The sequence below is a fragment of the Panthera onca genome, chromosome B4 (genome assembly GCF_046562875.1).
Source record: "Panthera onca isolate mPanOnc1 chromosome B4, mPanOnc1 haplotype 2, whole genome shotgun sequence".
In the NCBI taxonomy this organism is placed as follows: domain Eukaryota; kingdom Metazoa; phylum Chordata; class Mammalia; order Carnivora; family Felidae; genus Panthera; species Panthera onca.
In genome coordinates, this window is record NC_138345.1 from 46,449,560 (window position 1) to 46,456,470 (window position 6,911).

Here is a 6,911-nt window from a genome sequence, read left to right on the forward strand (position 1 = left end):
CTGAGATCGGTAACATGACAGAGATGTCTACTCTCACCACTATTGTTTAACATAGTGTTGGAAGTCCTAGCCTCAGCAATCAGACAACAAAACAAAATAAAAGGCATCCAAATTGGCAAAGAAGTCAAACTTTCACTCCTCACAGATGACATGATACTCTACATGGAAAACCTGAAAGATTTCACAAAAAAACTGCTAGAACCGATACATGAATTCAGCAAAGTCACAGGATATAAAATCATTGTAAAGATATTGGTTGCATTTCTATACACTAATAGTGAAGCAACAGAAAGAGATATCAAGGAATCAATCCCATTTACAATGGCACCAAGAACCATAAAATACCTAGGAATAAACCTAACCAAAGAGGTAAAAGATGTGTATGCTGAAAACTATATAAAGCTTATGAAAGAAACTGAAGAACACACAAAGAAATGGAAAAACATTCCATGCTCATGGACTGGAGAAACAAATATTGTTAAAATGTCTATACTGCACATTCAATGGAAACCCTATCAAAAAAGCACAAGAATTCTTCACAGAGCTAAAACAACAATCCTAAAATTTGTACGGAACCACAAAAGAGCCCGAATAGCCAAAGTAATGTTGAAAAAGAAAAACAAAGCTGAAGGCAAAACAATTCCAGACTTCAAACAGGCAACAACCTCTTTGAACTCAGCCACAGCATCTTCTTACTAGACATGTCTTTGGAGGCAAGGGAAACAAAAGCAAAATGAACTATCTGGGACCTCATGAAGATAAAAAAGCTTCTGCACAGAGAAGGAAACAATCAACAAAACTTAAAGGCAATTGATGGAATGGGAGAAGATATTTGCAAATGACATGGCAGACAAACAATTAGTATCCAAAATCTATAAAGAACTTATCAAACTCATTGGGGCGCCTGGGTGGCTCAGTCGGTTAAGCGCCCGACTTCAGCTCAGGTCATGATCTCGTGGTCCATGAGTTCGAGCCCTGCGTCAGGCTCTCTGCTGACTGCTCAGAGCCTGGAGCCTGTTTCAGATTCTGTGTCTCCCTCTCTCTCTGACCCTCCCCTGTTCATGCTCTGTGTCTCTCTGTCTCAAAAATAAATAAACGTTAAAAAAATTTTTTTTAAAAGAACTTATCAAACTCAATACCCAAAAAACAAATAATCCAGTGAAGAAATGGGCAAAAGGCATGAACAGACACTTTTCCAAAGAAGACATCCAGATGGCTAACAGACACATGAAAAGATGCTCAACATCACTCATCATCAGGAAAATATAAATCAAAACCACAATGAGTTACCACCCCACACCTGTCAGAATGGCTAAAATTAACAACTCAAGAAACAACAGACGTTGGTGACAATGTGGAGAAAAGGAAACACTTTTGCACTGCTGGTGGGAATGCAAACTGGTGCAGCCACTCTAGAAAACAGTATGGAGATTCCTCAAAATATTGAAAACAGAGCTACCCTATGACCTAGCAATTGCCCTACAGGGTATTTATCCAAAGGATATAAAAATGCAGATCTGAAGGGGCACACCCCCCCCCCCCCCAGTGTTTATAGCAGCACTATTGACAATAGCTAAAGTATGGAAAGAGACCAAATGTCCACTGACTGATGAGTGGATAAAGAAGATGTGGTATATATACAATGGAATATTACTTGGCGACCAAAGAGAATGAAATCATACCATTTCATGGATGGTATTGGAACATATTATGCTAAGCAAAATAAGTTGGTCAGAGAAAGACAAATATATGATTTCACTCATATGTGGAATTTAAGAAACAAAACAGATGAACATAGGGGAAGGGAAGGAAAAATAAGATAAAAACAGAGAGGGAGGCAAACCATAAGAGACTCTTAAATACAGAGAACAAACTGAGGGTTGCTGGAGGGGTGTTGAGTGGGGGGAATGGGCTAAATGAGTGATGGGTATTAAGGAGGGCACTTGTTGGGATGAGCACTGGGTGTTATATGTAGGTGATAAATCACTAAATTCTATTCCTCAAACCATTATTACACTGTATGTTAACTGACTTGGATTTAAATAAAATTAAAAAAATAAAAATCTAAAAGCAAAGTAGGTGCTCAACAATAATGTTCCAGCACATTGAACAAACATGACTTTTGGGGACTGACTTAAGACAACTTAATTTTTATTCTCCACTGTCCGTCTAAAAACACTCTGCAGGGGTTGGGTCTTCTCCCATCCCCAAAAGAAAACCTGGGCAGTCCCATCCTTTTTCTGCTCACTTTTAGGTAAAAATAGCAATTAAAATATCCAGTCCTGTATATTAGTCACGATTTGCCCCTTAACTTAAAGTCCAGGCTTTCCCCCTCCCCCCTGTTTGTGCCTGCTACAGATAGGGAAGCTTACATTTTGGGTAAGAGTGTGCCACATCTCTCTCCCTGATTTGTTTGTCTAGCGGCATTCCAAGAACTTCACTCAAATATCCTTTTTGAGACCCCTTTCCCAGTCACCACCTTGCCTTTTTATGCCCTTGATAATAGTGAGCATTCCAGAGTACTCTAATCCATTCTCACCCCCATATAAATTGCGGAAGCCCTACCGAGTGGTCTGTCTGTGGTATTTCTTGTCATAGAATCTCAGGTAGGTAGCACTCCTATTTTCATATATTTAAAAAAACTTTTTTTAATGTTTATTTATTTTTGAGAGACAGAGACAGAGCATGAGTGGGGGAGGGACAGAGAGAGGGAGACACAGGATCCAAAGCAGGCTCCAGGCTCTGAGCTGTCAGCACAGAGCCCAACGCAGGGCTCAAACCCACGAACCATGAGATCATGACCTGAGCCAAAGTTGGACGCTTAACCGACTGAGCCACCCAGGTGCCCCTTCACATATTTTTATAACAGTTGGACTAAACTGTCACTGCTTGGGATTTTTCTATTTCTAACTTTCAACATACTTCCCTCCTTAACCAGAGTTCCCTATCCTCCTACCCCATTCCACTCCTCGCTTCTGCTTCATAACCTCTATTGACCCCTGGAGAGTCTCTGACTCCCTTCTCTCCTTACCTAGCCAATAATGTTGAGCCATTTCCCCAATGTTCTTGCAAATGACTAGACAAACGAATGTGCTTCTCAAGAAAAGGGACCCGATTAAAGACAGGTTACCTTATGTGGCAGAAGATATTTCTGGCCATTACTGCTACATTTGGAGTTAGCCATCCAAAGACTGAAGTAATAAGGTGGTTTCAACTTCTGAATCACTTATATCCCTAGAAGCAAGAGTTGTCCTACTAAAAAGTCACTTATCTCTTAGAAGCTCAAATTCTTGACCCAGACATGCCATCCCTCCTGTTCCAAGTGATTTTCTATTCACTAAAAGGCTACAAAAATAGGCTTACATCTCACCTTTGTCATCTGTTACTACCAACAAAACTACTTGTGTAGTCAAAGCAGCCACAACCCTGATAGGATTCATGGCCAATGGCCTGCTGCATACTTCCCCACATGCACCTTCACATCATACACTTCAGTGAGGCCATGATGCCCCCCCGACCCCGAACTAATGGAGCAGAGTCAGGAAGGTAACCCCACCCCACTACAGACATCAGCCCAAGATTTACCACAAGGTAAAGCAATAAAGACATCATCATCTGCGTTGCCTGTCCTAGATCAAAAAATCAATTTGGGAGGCTCGAAGTCCTCTCTCTCTACAGCAAGACCCATTTATTCCTGGGGCCTATATTATTGACCTCATCACTTTCCTCTCCCCAAATCAAGATGCTTACCATACTCTTCTCATAGTGTCCTCTTTCCTGAATATAGCTCACTATGCCCTACTCATTTGCCCATCTCAAGCACTAGCCTTTATTCCTCTAGAAATTTTTCAAATATATAGCTATACAGATGGGTAGTCTTAAACCACAAGTCTAATTTTCTTCTTCTTCTAGAGAGAACTCTTAAAGCAGCGGTTCTTTTCTTTTTTAATGTTTATTTATTTTTTGAGAGAGACAGAGACAGAGTGCAAGTGGGGGAGGGACAGAGAGAGAGGGAGACACAGACTCTGAAACAGGCTCCAGGCTCCAAACCATTAGCACAGAGCCCAACGTGGGGCTCAAAACCACAAATCACAAGACCATGACCTGAACCAAAGTGAGACGCCCAACTGACGGAGCCACCCAGGTGCCCCTTAAAGCAGTGGTTCTTAACTTTAGTAGCAAAATGAAGAGCTTTAAAAAGTACTGATGTCCAGACCCCACTACCAGAGATTCTGATTTATAATTGGTCTAGAATGAAGCCTCGGGATTTTTTTAAACCTCCCCAGATGATTCTAATGTGAAAGCAACATAGAGAACCTCTCTTAAATACAGATGGCCCAATGCTACATAGGGCTTCCATATTTGAGGGGTAGATGACATGCATAAATGTGGGAGGCTCAGGGAAGAAATTCTCATTTGATGATCATAAATTACATATGTTCTGTATAGTAATTCATGCAGCCATCTCAACAGTACCTCATTTCATCTTTACAATCATCCTATGAGGTAGGCACTGTTATTCTTATTTTACAAATAGGGAAACTGAGGCACAGGGAGGTTGCATAACCGACTAAGGCAAACCCCAGGTCCGATTTCCAATTCCACACACTTTCTGTGACACCATACTGAGATGTCAATGCCTCCTACAGCTGGATGATCCCACTCCCTAAAATAAGACACCCAGGCTTTATCCCAGAAATACTATTCTATTGCATCCATGAATTTTTCTTGGAACATTTTTCCATGAATTGCATACATATAGCCCAGCTACTAGGCTATACTTTAAGCTGCCAAAATGAGGTGAAGTGCTCCAAGGGAGAGCTCCTTGACAGGGGTCTACTTCTTTTTTTTTTTTTTTTTTTTTTAATTTAATGTTTTTTTATTTATTTTTGAGACAAAGCATGAGCGGGGGAGGGGCAGAGAAAGAGGGAGACACAGAATCTGAAGCAGGCTCCAGGCTCTGAGCTGTCAACCCAGAGCTTGACACGGGGCTCGAACCCACGAACCGTGAGATCATGACCTGAGCTGAAGTTGGACGCTCAACCAACTGAGCCACCCAGGCACCCCAACAGGGGTCTACTTCTTTATTGAAGTACTTCCATTCCACCGTGTCACTCCACGAAATCCACATTGCATCCCGGCTGACATACAGGGTGGGTGGGAGGTGGCAGGGACCAGGGGACTTACTGGGAGAGAGAGTCCTGCAGGTGTCTGCGTGGTAGCTTTCAGACGTTGCAGGACAAAAATCCAATGCTTGTGCAGGTGTCCCATGTATCCTGAGAAAGAGGTAAGATTAGTCAGTTCTCTCAAGACAGTTCCCAAATTCCTGACTCCTGTTACTTTAACTGTTCTGTCTAAGCCTAACCTCAGCCCTTGTTCACAGCTACGCGTTTCAGAATCCTCCTTGTTCCACCCATTTAGGGACTTCCCAATTTTCACCTTACGAATCACGGCCTCATCATTTCTGCCTGTTTACAAACATGCACAGGTTCACACTATTTTCGGGAAAACTTCTTCTCCTTGCCAATTGTCCTGTCTTTCTAGTCTCACCTCTCGCGTGTGCTGTATAGTTACTGCCTTCATTTACCTCTCAAATTTTCCCGTCTCCTTCCCACTGCATTACCTCAGTTCAGCAGTCTCCCATGGGCTCCAGTAAAGAAAAAAAAAAAAAAAAAAAAATCTTAGCCCCCTCAGATTTATTCCTTTAAGTCGCTCCCCGGGTTATCTTTCCAAACACATAAAAGTCATCCTTATTTTAAAACCTTGATCCGCTCTCTCACGCCCACTCCTTTATTATTGGATTCGCTGAAACCCTCCTCTCACACAGAATTCACACCCAATATACAAGGGAAAGAAGGGACGACTACGCAGTCATACAGAGTTATGACTGCAAAATCTTGAAGAACATAGCGGTGCGTGCTTGACTCCCTCGGACCTTTCTGGAGGGCCAAATTTGGTTTACTACTAACCCACAGAAAGTTTCAAAGTTTCAAACCTTGTTCCCGCGAAAAAGGATTTAGTCCGGCGCATGCGCAATCGTGCCCTTGGAAGTGCCGCTTTACTCTCGGGCAGATCTCGCGTTGTTTGGGGAAGCGCCCAAGAATAGCAAATTTTGTGCGGCGTTGTGAGGCCTTTTTTTTTTTTTTTTAAACCCTCCCAAGCCGGGTGGATTAGTGTTGTGTACAGAAGATCAAAACTGCGGCGAGAACAAATGAAGCCGGTATAACTAGCTGACACGCTAGCGGCAGTTCTCGGGGGTCGAGGTATTCTACGGAATTCTCTGCAAGGCCCCAAGGCTGCGACACTCAGGAACCAAAGCCAGAAATAAATAAAAGTAGAAAAAGCCAACCAGTTTATCACCTCAAGAAGCAGCGTTTTGTTTTGCTTCTCCTCTTTTCGGTATACGAAAAATCCCCCATTGGCTACCAGGCCACCGCTTTACCCTCCTGCTGTCAGTGCGCCTGCGCGGCGTTTGTTTACCAACTCGGGCGACCGCTCTGTCCCGCTTCCTGGGCGCCGGCGTTTAGTCTTGATCTGTAATTCATACTGAAAGTCATGTTTTCAGTCAGGAAGGCGGACTGGAAGTTAAGAACAGGCCATTTTAAGTGTAATTCCGAAACTAGCGAAAATACGAACGGTAATGAAAACCCTGAAAGTTAGAAATCTTTGCCTTGTCAGACCTGTCGTGGAAGAGCTTTAGAATGAACGTGACGAAGGTGACAGCAGCACTCTCTCCATTACTAAGAAGTGACAGGCAGCAACAGTAAATCCAAAAGCTCAGGTAGTATTTAGGTACATATTTAAAATATGGGCTCTGTTATGGAAAAGATGCAAATAAACCTAGCCCCAAGGCCGTCTTGCTCGAGCAATGCCTCAGGATTAAGACTGACTTTTGAAGCAAAGTCAAAAGG

The 6,911-nt window shown here is 42.7% G+C and overlaps 1 protein-coding gene across 1 annotated transcript in view; it reads right to left on the reverse strand.

The window, feature by feature from the left end:
* The window catches only part of GPR19 (G protein-coupled receptor 19), a 40,839-nt gene extending 34,355 nt beyond the window's left edge, over positions 1–6,484 (reverse strand). The window contains exons 1-2 of the mRNA XM_060658340.3: positions 6,361–6,484; positions 5,188–5,276 (exon numbers count right to left, since the gene is read on the reverse strand). The gene's annotated coding sequence lies outside the window, so the exon portion shown is untranslated. The remainder of the gene's footprint in view (positions 1–5,187; positions 5,277–6,360) is intronic.
* Between the last annotated feature and the right edge of the window lie 427 nt (positions 6,485–6,911).